Raw genomic sequence first — 15,464 nt, 5'->3', positions numbered from 1 at the left:
TCATCCCTGAACCAGGCACAGGGTTGTATCAATAGAGAATAAAACAGTCCTGGGGGATCTTGCATTATAGTAGGATAAAGACAGCAAATGAAATAGAGAGTGTTCTTCTTTATGCACTTTCTGATCACTCTCCAGTCTCCACCCAGAACTGTGCCTGGTGAGGCTGATCTTTAAGAGGCTGCATCAACAACTTCATTTGCCCTCCTGCTTCCCGTTGGATTTAGCCAATGGGAGACACTTGATCAGAGAACAAGAGAATAAAGTAGAGGAGCTCATTCACTGAGGGATGGCTACATCCTTCTCCCAAAGGCAGCCCCTCTCCATACTGCCCTCCTCTCTAGAGGCACTCTCCATCCCAGTGATAGCTCTTTCACTTTGCCTCTACAGACATAGGGGTGGCAATGGCTCCCACCACCATCTTGGAGCCAGCCACAATGGAGAGGCCCTTGATGGTTTCCTCTAAAGCTTGCCCACACCATTGTTAATAGTTCTTTTATTATACTGTCCTCAAATCACCCGGTTCAAGAATACTGTTTCCTGCTATAACCCTGACTATAATTCTAAACATAATATGCAAAAGAAATAAATAAATTATATAGATTATATGGTAAGTTATGTTGCAACTTATGGTATATTCTGTTGCAAAACACCAGGGAAAGAAGATAAGGAGTGCTGGCCTGGGGCAGGAGGGTATTTTAAATAGAGTGACCAGGGAAAGATTAATTGATAAAAGCCCGTCATACTACGAATTCACATATCCCTCAGCAAAACTTTCCTTTCAAAGTAAACATTATGACCACGCACAAAATATAATACCTGGTTGAAGTAGAGGCGGGGTAGGGTTCTGAAGCCTTCCTTAAGCCCTCATCCCCTCACACCCTCCAAACCCCCACAAACTTACCCTCAACTTATCCTTGGCTTCTAACACAACTGGACTGATCCCTAGGGCTCTCACACAGATCCAAGAGAGATAAAAAAAAATATTCAGTTTCAAATCCCCTCAAGAGTTTCATGCTCTGACCAAAGAAATAGTAAACTACTCATCTCACCCTCAGGGAATTGCTTCTGTAGAACCATAATTGAATGTCATGTCCATATCTCTTAACCACTGCTGAAAATAGAAGTGGCCTCACATAATTAACTTTAAGGATCCTGGCCCTATTTTTCTCCACATCTTCGACATAAAGACTGAAATGATAAATTATCTCAATCTCAGAACCAAGAAAAAGTTTGTCTCTCCCAATGAACTGTGATGGTTCCTCCTGCTGGACAATGAGAGCATGCATCCACCATGCTTTGCTCTTGGCATTGACTGACAGGAACTCAGAGCTAAGTGCCATGCTACATCCCTATGGCTTTTCTCAAGAATGTCTTCTTAATGTGAAATTCTTCTCTAGTTTCTTGTCTATTGTTTTTGTTTTGTGTGTTTTATTTTATTGCATTTATGATTGATTTCCTTGTAGAGGTAGGTAAGCTGTAAACATAATTCTAAAGCAATCAAAAATAATTTTTATTTTGGTTGCTTGCTTCCCCTAACTATATTGACAACATCAAAATAATGTACAAAAAAAAAAAAAAAACTTTAGCCAATTAATTTGTGGTCTCTATGCTAAATAAATTAAACAATAGCAAGGACTTTTCTTTCCTACTCCAGAGACTGTATTTCTTCATTTATGAAAAGAAAACATAACACTTCTGGATAATTTATTATTGCCAAGATCTGTGCTCAGTTCTGAGGGTTCAAAGATGAATACGGTACAGACCCTGTCCTCAAGGAATTTACTGTCTAGAATTGAAGAGTTATTTTACTCTTTGAAAATTCTCATTCAGAATCAGTTTTATTTATAGTTAAAAATTAATTTGCAAAAGAATACACTTTTGAAAGCAAAATTAGTTTTCCTACTTAGTTCTATTCTCTCATGCCAGTAGATAATGGAGATAAAAGAAATAATCGTTCTAAGCATTTTACAACTGTAGCTGGCCCCAAGCAAATATAAGCTTGCATTTGAAGTACTTTCTACAATAAGAATTTATGGAGGCCAGCCAATGCTTCCAACAAGCAACTAGGGTCATGGTGTTTTTGCTCTTGATCCATCCTTCTCCTTTCAACATTAAATCCTTTTAAAACATTTAAAATCAATATTTGGCCTAGAAAGCCTGAAATTTGTCCACCTAACAGGTCAAGCCAGCTTTTAATATCAGTCATAATTCCTAGCAAGTTTTATAGCTTTCCAAGATTGATGGATAGTTTTATATCATAGACCATGCTTAAACTATCTGCCAAAGAATTTTAAGACCTCCAGTGCTTATAACCAGACCAGTGAATCTCCTGTGTCTATACCACCCACTCATTTAACAAATATTCACTAAGCACCTACAGTATTTCAAGTTCAATACTGGATCCTGGAATATAAAATAGTACACAGTGGTCCTCTGCCCCCCTCATGGCACTGAGTCCAACTAATAATACCAACTGTAAGCAAATAATTGCAGTGTAATGAGTCTAAGCTGAAGGAGTTCAGTATACACCACCCCGAAGTATGCCACTCTGGCATATTGGTTATTTTGAGTTCAAGACACCTGAAATTATAGCAGTTTCAAGAAGGACATTCCAATCCCACCTTCTCTTTCTTAAAAACAAGAGAGGAAATTCCCATGCACTGTACTCCCTATACCAAAAGAAACATTCCTATCATCAAGGACAGGAAGTTGGGAACAACAGAATTCCACCTAAACAGACCTTGTTAAAATAATTTTTATCTTCAATTAGCCTTCTCAAGTATTTGAGCTACTTTCCCGCAATGGCCTCTATGTTCAATCCAGTAAAAAAGCATTTAAATTTTGCCATTTGTTTGGGTCTTTATTTTCTTATGAGATCTCCTATATCCTGTAAAACTTACATTAAATAAATTTTAGCTCTATGCTTTTTTCCAGTCAGTCTGTCTTATGCCAATTTTATTCTGAGACCAAGGTAGAACCCCCAAGACAGTGGAAGAAAAGTCTGGCCCCCACTTCAGAGCTCGTGGGTGCAAGGGCTTTTGCTTGTTGCCATACTGCTGTTCTGTGGCAGGGCCTGGCTCAGAAAATACTGACTGCACAGCATGAAGGAGGAGGCACAGAGTGCCACAGAGGATCTTTGGTGGGCAGACGTCATGTCACCTGGAGGGCTAAGGAAGTTTTATCCTGAGGAGAGAGCAGCCCCTCTGACATGTAAATGGTGAATTGAAGAGGAGATGGATGAGTGATGCAGGTTGATGAAAAGCTTTATTTGAAGACTCAAATGTAAATAAATTAAAGTTTAAGAGGTAAATGTGTGAATATACACAATTGCGGATGTGGGAAGTACAAAGAGCAGAGTGGGTGGACAATTGGATATCAGCCAACTCAGCCAGTTCCATCAAGCGACTTAAGAATTTTGTACTCTGCTTTCCAGGCCATGGGGAACCACTGAGGTGTTTCAGGTAGATACGTGATGAAATCAGATTTGTCTTTTTTAGAAGGTGCCTCCAGGCATAGGCAGATGTTGAAGAGTGGTATGTTCCCTCTCAAAACCCTCCCATTGCCTGCTCTTTATTCTCCTTTCTGCTTGCTCTATGATGTTCCATCTATAAGACATCCTTTCAAAATTCCACATTCTTCCCAACAACCCCCCCACGAGTGCAACATCTGTATCCCTCTTTTGTATTTTTACTCCATGTACCCTTTCAGTGATAAACATGCTGTATCTTCATTGAAAACCCCATATACACATAACCTAGATTATGTATATATTCCCAGATTCCCCTCTTTTGTGTGATATTAAAAAACTATAGTACCCACACTAGCACATTGAAACTCCTCTGCCTCAGGAAATCCAGAGCTCTGAGAAATTCTAACAACAGCCAGAAAATGCTTACTTTCTTCTGTCATTGGTTGCTGTCTCATCCAAGCTGCTGTCTCCAAAGTTTCCTTTGGGGAACATCATGTCTGGTGTTTTTATCTATGACTTGTACATAATCCTCAACACTCTGCAGGAACATATGGCCCCCAAGAACAGAACTCCATTCCCCAAAGCATAACAAAAGGCTTAGAAACATAGCAGACTTTCAGTGAAGAAAAGGAGAATCTAAATTTGAATATCAACTCATTCTTCTCCTTCCACCAGCTCACAACATTTTAGTTGCAGTCCTCTATTTATGGTCTCCTCCATAGCCCTCAGCCAACTGCTATGTTGCTGGGACCAGTGTCAGTTCAAATAAGAATCTGGCTCTTGCCCAACCTCTCCCCCTGTGTCTAGAGCCCAAACATTCCTTTTCCCTTAGCATCAACCAGCACGAGCTAAGCTGCATAGTCCTGCAATAATCTGCAAGAGTTGCCAACAGGCATAGGATGACAATAGATATTTACACTCCTAGAGGGAGGAGTTTTATTCCTCTCTTTCAACCTTTCCCTTCCAGACAGCCTCTGGGATTTATTTAACTTTACAAACCAAAGGTTCTGCCAAAAAAATTCCAAACCAAAGCATCTTCCTTTGAAAAGCAATTCTGTTACCTCCCCCTAGAACACAGAAATGAGGTCAGTTTTTGAAATAATGTTTCTTATTCATTCTAGAGATGTACAAATACATTTGGTAGAATAAAAATGATATGTATACCCTCAGAGTGTTTCTCACATTTTTCAACCTAGTTACTCTCAACAAGTGAGAATTCTAGGAGGAACTAGATATGCTATCTCAAAGCAGGTCCATGGCAAGCACACAATTTCTTTGAAGCTTTATATTTTATCTTCTAAAATTCACATTTCATTTCAGTGTGTGACTTGCCCATTTATTTTAATATGTAACAAGAGAATGAAATGTATTTAAAACTGGCCATAGTGCTATAAATGGGATCCATAAATTTCTGTCATATAAAATTGCAATATTCAAGGATTATTGAACTCTTAGCATCCTGCCAGCCCAGGAGCAGCCCCCAGGAGTGGGATAGTCTAAAGGGGAAACTCCAGGTAATCTTGGCCCTCATGGGTGCTTGTTCTGGTTTGGACATGACATGTCCCCCAAAAGCTCATGTGTGAGACAATGCAAGAAGGATTAGAGCAGAAATGATTGGGTGAATTAAACCCCTGATGGTGATTAACTGAGTGGTAACTGAAAATGGGTAAGGTGTGGCTGGAGGAGGTGGGCATTGTGGACGTGGTTTGGGGGTATGTATTTTGTATCTGGCAAGTCTCTCTCTGATTCTTGATCATCAGGTGAGCTGCCCTCCCTTGGCCACACTATTCTTCCATGATGTTCAGCCTCACCTCGAGCCCCGAGGACTGGAACTAGCTGCCTATGGACAGAGTCATCTAAACTGTGAGTCCCTAAATAAACTCTTCCTCCTCTACAATTGTTTTGGTCAGATCTTTTAGTCACAGCAACTAAAAACTTGACTAAAACAGTGGTTCTGAGCTGCAGTTCCTACTCTGAGAAGTCAGGTCAGTTGCACCTCCCAGAATATAGGCAGCTATTCTGGGTGTCAGTCCCCAGGAGCAGGCAGGTCAGTGTGGTTTTACCATGCACTGTGCTCCCCATTTCTGAAGCCTCTAGAGCAAACTTTATGTCTCTTTTCTAGAAGGAAAAGCATCCTTGCCATCTGGGCCATGGTGATTCCAGCCCTAACTTCCACCTGGCCTCACCAAAATGGCAGTTGGTGTTTCAAAAGGTTACCAACAAGTGATGATGACAGAGAATAATTCCTTTTGCTTCATAATTCATGGTATGAGGCAAGATTACATTATTACTTAAACAAGAGAAGTTGAGATTAACCTGTCCACTAAAGTGAGACACTGTTTGAAGAGGCTTTGGGTAGGAATGTTCAGACAGATTTCATTATTAGACTCCCTGGATGCCAGCCATTGATCTCTCTCCGTGAGATCTTCAAGACCATTTCTGTCTTTGTGAGGCAAAATATAAAGAGGAAAGATGGTGGCTCAGTGGCTGCCAAATTATTCTCAGGACTCAGTGACCTTTAAGGATGTGGCTATGGACTTCACTCAAGAGGAGTGGATTTTGCAGGACCAAACTCAGAGAAACTTCTACAGACATGTGATGCTGGAAAAGTGCAATTGCAGTTGGTGGTACAAAGAAAAGAGCTGAAGACAGTGGAGAAAGTCCTCCAAGACCGGAAGGTTTGTGTTGATACCAAATTGTTAGCACCTCAGCAGTAAACTTTGCAAGGGAAAACATCCATTATGGTGGAAATGGAGAGAAACCACATGTGAGAAGAACTATTTAGCCAATGTAAAAAAGCCTTGAATGAATACTTATAAATTGCAACTTGCAGGAGAATTTACCCTAGAAAGAAACCTTATGAGTATAGTCAGCATGAAAAAGTCTCATGAAACATTCTACCTTTACTCTGCACAAGAAAATTAATATTGCAGAAAAACTTCCTGTCATCAATGTAAACAGTCTTCAGCCAAAATCCACATTTGGCTTACAAGAAAACTCATAGTAAGGAGAAATCACATAAATGCCATGACTGTGAGAAAGGTTTACCTTTCCTTCTCATACTTAGTGAATGGCGAAAATTGAGTATGTGCTTTTCAGGGTATAGGAAATCTTTTCCTCATTTCACAGATCTTGTACACAGTGGAGAAAAGTTCTATGAAAAGTAAGGAATGTGGGAAAGGCTTTACATGGGCTTCACCTCCTACTCAACATTCAAGAACTCACTGTGGACTGATGCTTGTGGAATGTAAGATGTTTAGGAAGTCCTTTACTTATTATCCAGGTCTTACTAAACATAGAAAACTTAAGAGAGAAACACTATATTTGTAATAAACGTTTAAAAGATCTTACTCGTTTATCAAAACTTAACATCCCCATGAGAGTTCACACTGGAGAAAAGCCTTATGCATTTAGTAAATGTATAAAAGCCTTTGCTAAATCCTCACATCTCATTCATAGAGAACTCACACTGGTGAGAGGACTTATCAGTGCAATGAATATGGGAAAGGCTTTGTTCAATCCTCATTTCTTAACATTTAAGAATCACAGTTTCTAAAAGCCTTTTGAATATTAGGAGCATGGGAAAACCTTCAGATATTCCTCACACCTTTGTCAACATAGAAGAACACATACTGGAAAGAGGCCACATAAAGATAAGACATGTGGCAAGAATTCACTATTTCATCACACCTTCAAATGCACATGAGAACTCACATTGCTGAATGTCCTTCAGCTGTCATGATGTGAGAAGCCCTTTACTCAATCCATGTTCAGCACTCAAGAGAATCCATAGCTTAGTAATGTGGGAAAACAGTAATTCTGAGTGCCTTACTGTACTAGAAAGAATATTTAGAAAAGAATGTGGGAAGACCCTCCTTTCTCATAGTTACTGAACATGTGCTAATTTATGTGAAAGTAGCCTCAGATCTTAAAAACTCCAGTAGAAGAGAAATCATGTGAATTAATGCAATGAATGCAGGAAAGTCTTGGCCCATTCCATGTGCTGTACTTAATCTTTATATACATACACATCCCAAAAACCAAGATGTGAGTGTAAGGTTATGTAGTAAAACCTCCCCCCAGCCTTCACACCTTGCTGAGTGTGAACTTATACTGAAGAAGCACTATGAATGTGAGGAGGGTGGGATAGCTTCCCCTGCATTCTTCAGGCCTACACCAAGCCTGTGAACACAATGGATATAAATGCAAGTCCTCTGGATGCAAAAAAAAATGTGTGAAGTCTCTCTAGGTCTTATCCTTAGTGTTTTACTATAGTCTTCCAGGTGTGAAAATCTTACAAATATCAGAAATGTGGGGTTTTGGTTTATTTATTATCTTACACTTTGGAAAAATGTAGAAGTATATATTAATAAGAAATCCCATGAATTGAAAGGAATGTGGGAAACCCTTTGATTATTCTTTATTATCAGGAAACATGCCTCACACTGCAGAGGAACTGTAACTGTGGGAAGTTAGAACAGGCAGTATAAATTTACTGTATGTGTAAAAAGTTACTAGAGAAATACTGTATGAATGTTAAAAAATCCTAAAAGAGTTTTTGTATGGAAAAAAAATTGTTACAAAAAAATTTTTAAATTAAACCCTAAAGAGTAATTAGTTAAGTTTTATGGTACAACTTTTCCATTATTATACATAAGAATATTGATGCTGACAAAGAAAATCAAGTAAGTGTTTAAGTAATGTTGCTTGTGTGTATTTAAAGACTAGTCATGTTCAATATCATGTGCTTATTTCTTATTCATATATCTTTGGTGAAGTATATGTTCAAGTATCTTTTTTTTCCTTTTCTTAAGTCTTTGGCTAGTTTCTTAATAAACAGACTTATTAAGGTATAATTACCATGCAAACAAAACAAAAAGGATTAATGAAATCTTCAGGGCAAGCCTATGGAGCTGGGAATTCTTGGGGTTCTATAACCAATCACCAATCAACTTACATATATATTTGCATTATTTTGCATACCACCAATATCCTGATACTTTTTGAGAACATTATAGTAAGTGATTTATATCCAAAAATGTGGTAAGGCATGAATGTAGACTAATGAATTTCCATTGTGATGTGAGATTTGGGTGCTTTCCAAAGTTCACTCAGACTATGTGGCTTTATCCCATCTACCAACTTTCATGGGTATATGATTCAACTTTTTGACCCCAACTAAATTAGAAATGTCTACATAGGATAAAATCTTGGTTTCAAGGAGTTGAAACCATCAATGTTATTTTACCCATGTCTTCTAGAAAACAGAGCCTAGAACATGGACTAAGATGCTACCCTTCATAGGGAAGAACCAGCTGGGAGCAACAAGGTGGTGGAAACAGGAATTCAGGCAAGGTGAAAATGCAAAGCAAAACATTTATAGCATGTTGCTCATGGCAAGATTAGGATGATAATCCTAGAGATGGGCTGAGTGCATTCACCTAGCACATGGAAACCCTATGGAAAGGTAATAAGGAGATACCAGATCTTGACTAGGTGCTGGGAGAATAAAGGAGAGAGAATCAGTCTCCTTTCTCCATGATTGACTCCAAGAGGATCTAACTCCCTATACACCTGTCCCTGGACAATTGTTCATGACTATGTAGTCCATACTCAACCTTGAGGAATTTTATCCATGTCCCAAATAGAAGGACTCTCCGTGTAGATGGAGCACCAAACAAGGAAAGAAAGGAAGTAGTCAAGACATTCTGAAAAGGTTCATAAGGTTTATATCCCCAAACAGATCATTTGTATGAAAATGTCAGTTTTATCATATTTACAACTCCTATAGGATGTCCAGCAAAAAGGATTATTGTTCTGATCCTAAGATGAATGAATGAACCTCACATAAAGCTTATTTCATCCTCCTTTTACTTTAAATTTCCCAAGACATACCCGATGATAGTTGTTTCTAGTCTGTAACTCCCAAACTCGATTTTCAATAATGTATTCCTACACAGTTTTCCAAGTGTTTGTATAATACCTTCTCTTCTCTCCACATGCACACCATATAATATAGCATAATAATTAATAACATAGGTACTAGAAAAATTTATAAGTCTCAGTTTCTTCATAACTTCAATAGTTTGTAAAGGATATATGAGATACCACATGAAAAGTACTTCATAGAGTGCCTGATTCATAACCTTTAAGAAATGTTTGCTATTGTTACTGTCAAAAATACTATTAATAGTTATTGAGCAAGCCTCACAGTTAATAAAGTATGAAACATAACATAAATGTTTAATAAAAATGTGTCTATTAATTGATCCATGTAGGCTTGGATCTCTATCCATTCTTCACATCCTATACATTTATTTCATAGCACTCATAAGAATTGTAATTTGTTAACTTGGGGAAAATATTTATTCAATGTCTCTTTCTCTAAATAGCAAGCTCCATCATATCAGGAACAATGTTGGTCTTGTTTACCTCTATACCTTTGTGACTAGCACATGCCTGACATGATAAATACTTGAATAAACATCTTGAATTGTTTATTCCTTGATTGGAGCAGACTGAAATAGGGTTTACACACTCTTTATCTTATATCAAATGATGTCAATAAAACCATCACATTTAAGAGCCCTTCAATTGTGGGTTGTTTTGCAGACAATTTTCTTGTCTTTCTACAATCCAGTCTACTTCTCATATTCTTGTCACTATAATACATCTAAGCATGTTACCAGTCTGAAATGACAGCTAACAATCCATCTTTTCCCTGTTCTATCTCAAGCAGCAACATTTGACAAATTGAATTGTGATTCCCATCTGTAAACAAAAATATTAAAAGAAATTGTAACATGTCAGAGCTTATTTTTTTAATATTGAGGATTTTTTTAAAGAAAATATTGTTAAGGGAGAAGGATAAACTGAAAACATAAGTTGAGTCCAGAGGTGTGACAGAAGAAGAAAGGGGGATCCAACTAACATGTAAAAAAACTCAAATCAAGGGGCTGGGTCTGTGGTTCAGCGGTAGAGCACTCGCCTCGCATGTGCGAGGTCCTGGGTTCGATTCTCAGCACCACATAAAAATAAGTAAATAAATAAAGATATGGTGTCAACTACAACTAAAAAATAAATATTAAAAAATCAAATCAACCTATTGTCCCACATGTACAAGGAACTGTAGTGGCCAGAAATCAAATGAACTTGTTATTTCACCTGTGAAAGGATGTGTAATTGCAAGTAAGGATCAGTATCATCAGTATCATTGATTGAAAGTGAATCAGAACAAACGCTCCTGTGTATAAAATAAGCTTCTCTAGTCAGGTTTCTGAAACAGCTGTTAAGGGGTTAACAACATCCTAAAGGCTGGAGCTATGCCGAAGCCACTGTCTGCTAAAGCAGCTGTGTAAGCAACAGACTCTGTAACCTTCAGAGCAGCTGTTAGGAGCAGCAGAGAATGAGGGTCTGCCCATATGGGGAGAATAGGTCAAGTCAGCAATTTTACAGAGAAAAATTCAAGGTAAACCTTTTCACAGAGTTTTCTGATAGTATGTTCTATAGAATCTAAAACCTCCTTCCTTCAATAGCAACAAGACAAGTGAGGCCAGATTGTCTGTTTTCTCTTCAAAAATGATCAACCCACAGAGATGAACCCTAAATCACAAGTATTTCTATACCTGGGATGCAAAACAATTTGATGGAAAACTGAGCTGTTTTTTAAGTATTCTTTGCACACCGTTGCTGGATTCTCTTAAGTAATGTGTGTAAGATCCTTAATAGATAGTGAATGATCAGAGTCTGATTCATCCAGAATATCACCTGTTCCTGTGAATATCACTTCCTCGACTTAGCTACATGCTTGCAAGAGAAATTGTCCTTTGCTGAGGAATCCTAAATAGTCACCACCACATATCGTTCCAGGGACGTTCATCTGACAGAAACTGGATTCATAAGAAAATCACACACCCTTGACACAATTTATTGGTCTGATAACTTCTCTTGAGGTAATTACAATTTCCTTAGTCTTAGTGTTTGATTGTTAATCTGGATCTTATATAGAGAGAAATTTGATGCCTCTTCAGTGGTGCAGAGTGTGTGGGGGGTGAATGAGAAGAAAAGCTGCTATCATCTCTTTCCTGTGTATTGAAAGCTGTGTGAGAATAAGAGCAATGTACACAGGAAAAAAAAAAAAAAAGACCAAACTAGTGGCTATCAAGTCTGCATTTCAGTTACCCCTAAAACTAGCTGAAGCCTTAGCTGCTGCCACACTGACTCTAGGTAGTAAAAATTCAGTAATTGATGAAAACCATTCTTGAGTTTTTTGACCTTATTTTAGCCTCCAAATCTTAGTCTAAAAAGATTTCTCATATTTGTGGTTTTTTAAAAATTTAATTCTTACAAACATGTAAATTCTTACAAATATGTAGATGTCCAATGGTGCTTTGTCTAGTATTTAAGATATCATCTCTTAAAAAGTGAGTAAAATTCTCAGTGCTTTGGGAGGTGGAGGCAGGAGGATTGTGAGTTCAAAACTGACCTCAGGAACTTAGTGAATCCCTAAGCAACTTAGTGAGACCCTGTCTCAAAGGATAAAAATAAAAATGGCTGAGGATGTGGCATAGTAGTTAATGGACCTTGGGTTCAATCCCCAGTACCAAAAAAAAAAAAAGAAAGAAAGAAAGAAAAAGGTGAATACAATTATATGGTAGTAGAAATACCCTAAACAATCCAGTAAGTCTGAATGGCATAATCTGGGGTACTGAAAGCAATGGACATTATCTAAAAAGGCATATAACCGTATAACTCCTCCAAGAATAAAAACAATTCAGAATTAGAATTGTTGGAGAAGTTGTTGCATCACCCACATCTAACTGTGAACACATTTCTTAGGAAACTCTCGTGGCAAAATGAATTACTTCCTACTCTGAACTCCTATAAAATTGTGCAGCATGTTGACTCTTTCATACTATATAGTTCTGCCACTTTCAATGCAAGAATATGAGCTTTTCAAAGGCAGATCATGTTTTGAGAAACAGGATCAGCCAAATTGATTGTTGTCTCTTCAAAAGAACTGAGGAAATGAGTTAAAATTCAGTGGGTAAAAATATTACATTAAGATAAGCTTCTTATATTTCCATTCCCTGAGGACAAAAGCGGTGGCTGTTTTTGACCAAGGCTCATAGTAAGAAATACATCTTACTTTGTAACACCGTACACATGGACATAGATATATCACACCAACAAATTTCATAAAAATAATAAATCTTAAAATATATAACAAATTCTTTTTGTATTTATTCTTTTTATATATACAAGAAAATAGAGTGTATTTGACATATTATACATACATGGAATATAAGTTAGGAGCCCATTCTTGTGGTTGTATATGGTGTGGAGTTATACTGGTTGTGTATTTATACATGAACATAGGAAAGTTATGTGCCATTCATTCTACTGTCTCTCCTATTCCCATCCCCTCTCTTTTCCTTTTATTTCCCTTTGTACAATACACTGAACTTCTATTCTCCCACATACACACATACCTTATTGTGTGTTAGCATGAGCATGTCAGAGAGAACATTTGACCTCTGTTTGGGGGGATTGGCTTATTTTACTTAGCATGAGAGTCTCCAGATCCATTCATTTATAGCAAAAGTCATAAAGTCATTTTTTCTTTATGACTGAGTAACATTTCCTTGTGTATACATACCACATTTTCTTTATCCAATCATCTGTTGAAGGGCACCTATGTTAATTGCATAGCTTAGCTATTGTGAACTGAGATTCTATAAATATTGATGTGTCTGTGTCTCTGTGGTATGCTAATTTTAAGTCCTTTGGGTATACCAAGGAGTAGAATAACTGGGTCAATGGGCGGGTTCCATTCCAAATTTTCTGATGAATCTTCATATTGCTTTTCAGAGGGTTGCACCAATTTGAAGTCTCACCAGCAATGTATGAGTGCATATGAGTGCATATCCCAATATCCTCACCAACATTTATTATTACTTGTATTCTTGATAATTGCCATTCTGATTGGAGTGAGATAGAAGATCAATGTTATTTTTTTGTTTTTTTTTTCTTTTTGTAGTTGTAGATAGACAGAATGCCTTTATTTATTTATTTATTTTGTTTATTTTTATGTGGTGCTGAGAATTGAACCCAGTGCCCCACACATGCAAGGCAAGCGCTCTGTTACTGAGCTACAGCCCCAGCCCTCAGTGTAGTTTTGATTTGCATTTCTCTAATTGCTAAAGATGTTGAAATTTTTCATATATTTGCTGATAGATTGTATTTCTTCTTTGAAGTGTCTTTTCAGTTCCTTAGCCCATTTATTGATTGAGTTATTTGGGGTTTTTAAGTGTTTTGAGTTCTTTATGTATTCTGGAGATTCATGCTCTATCTGAAGTAAAGGTGGCAAAGATTTTCTCCCATTCTGTAGGCTCTCTCTTCACGTTTTTTATTGTTTCCTTTGCTATGAAGAAGCTTTATAATTGATACCATCACATTTATTGGTTCTTGCACTTTAGGAGTCTTATTGAGGAAGTTGGTTCCTGTGATGAGATGATGGAGCGTTGAACTTTTATTTTCTTCTAGTAGATGCATGGTCTCTTGTGTAAAGCATAGGTCCTTGATCTACTTTGATTTGGGTTTGTTCAGGGTGAGAGATAGGGGTTCAATTTCATTCTGTCACATGTGGATTTCCAATTTCCCAGCACCATTTGTTGAAGAGGCTATCTTTTCTCCAATATATGTTATGGCACCTTTGATATGACAAATTCTGATATCTATTCTAGCCTGTTTCAACTCCTCCTCCTCTTTTTCCTCCTTCTTTATAACACTGGTTGTGATCAATTAAAATAATTTCATGATCTCTAATCAATCCTGACCCATAGCTTGAAAACGTTGGTCTAATGAAAATCTATGCCCTGATGCATGCATATCAGAGAATAACTGGGAAAGTTGAGTGAAATCCTCAAAACCAGTCACTTGTGTCTATATGCTTACTTACTGTATGGATCACAGGACTATAATGTCCCAGAAATATTAGCCAAGAAGCAGAATTTGGAGAATTTATTCTCCTGCTCTCAGTCTCACATCCAGACTTCAACATGAGAAAGAAGTGGTCTTTCATGTTGTTTAAACCATTGTTTTGGCTATTGAATCTAATTTTACACAATACAAAGATGCAGGTGAAAAGAGGAGAAAAACAACTTGAAGGAGGAAGTTATCTGTAAACAAGGAAAAGGCAGATTGGGAAGGAATAATCAAAGAAGTAGGAAGCAAATAGAAGACTACAGTATCTCAAAGAAGGAAGGGAAAAAAAAACATGGGATATTGTGTATCCATGGCTATAAGGACCAAGAAATAGCGAACCATAGACTAAGCAGTTCTCAAAGTGTGACTTCTGAGGCAGTGTCACCAGAAAGCTTGTTAGAAATGCACATTCTCATGCCCAAACCCAAACCTGAAGGAAGGATGCAGCAATCTATGATTTAGAAACTCTGGGATAGGGCCTGGCAATCTGTGCTTTAACAAGCCTACCAGGTAATACTAATGCACACTGGAGTTGTTGTTGTTGTTGTTGTTTTGGTACTAGGGATTGAACTACTCAGGAGCACCTAACCACTAAGCTACATCCCCAGCCCTATTTTGTATTGTATTTAGAGACAGGGTCTCACTGAGTTGCTTAGCACCTCATTTTTTGCTGAGGCTGGCTTTGAACTCGTGATCCTCCTAACTCAGCCTCCTAAGTTGCTGGGAATATAGGCATTATGCCACTGCACCTGGCACACACTAGAGTTTTGATGGCTGCTGTGGCTTTAGTGCTTCTTTTGAAAAATCATGTGTCAAAACTTAACAGCCAATTCGACAGTATTAACAGGTGGGGGTCCTTAAAATGTGATTAGATCATGACAGCTCCTCCCCAAGTGAAAAGGATTAAGGTCCTTTCAAAGGAGGCTTCACACAGGGTTCAACTGGATTTTGCTTCTGCCTTCTGCCCTTTGATGACACAGAGTTTCTTCCCACCAGAGAATGAAACAGC

At 37.8% G+C, this 15,464-nt stretch overlaps 1 pseudogene; it reads left to right on the top strand.

Moving 5' to 3' along the window:
- The first annotated feature begins 5,864 nt into the window (after positions 1-5,864).
- On the top strand, positions 5,865-7,216 carry LOC114091643 (zinc finger protein 559 pseudogene; annotated as a pseudogene).
- The last annotated feature ends 8,248 nt before the right edge of the window (positions 7,217-15,464 follow it).

Source organism: Marmota flaviventris, chromosome 3 (assembly GCF_047511675.1).
Source record: "Marmota flaviventris isolate mMarFla1 chromosome 3, mMarFla1.hap1, whole genome shotgun sequence".
Taxonomy (NCBI): domain Eukaryota; kingdom Metazoa; phylum Chordata; class Mammalia; order Rodentia; family Sciuridae; genus Marmota; species Marmota flaviventris.
Note: the sequence above shows the minus strand (reverse complement) of the source record. Positions and strands in the feature narration are given on the sequence as shown.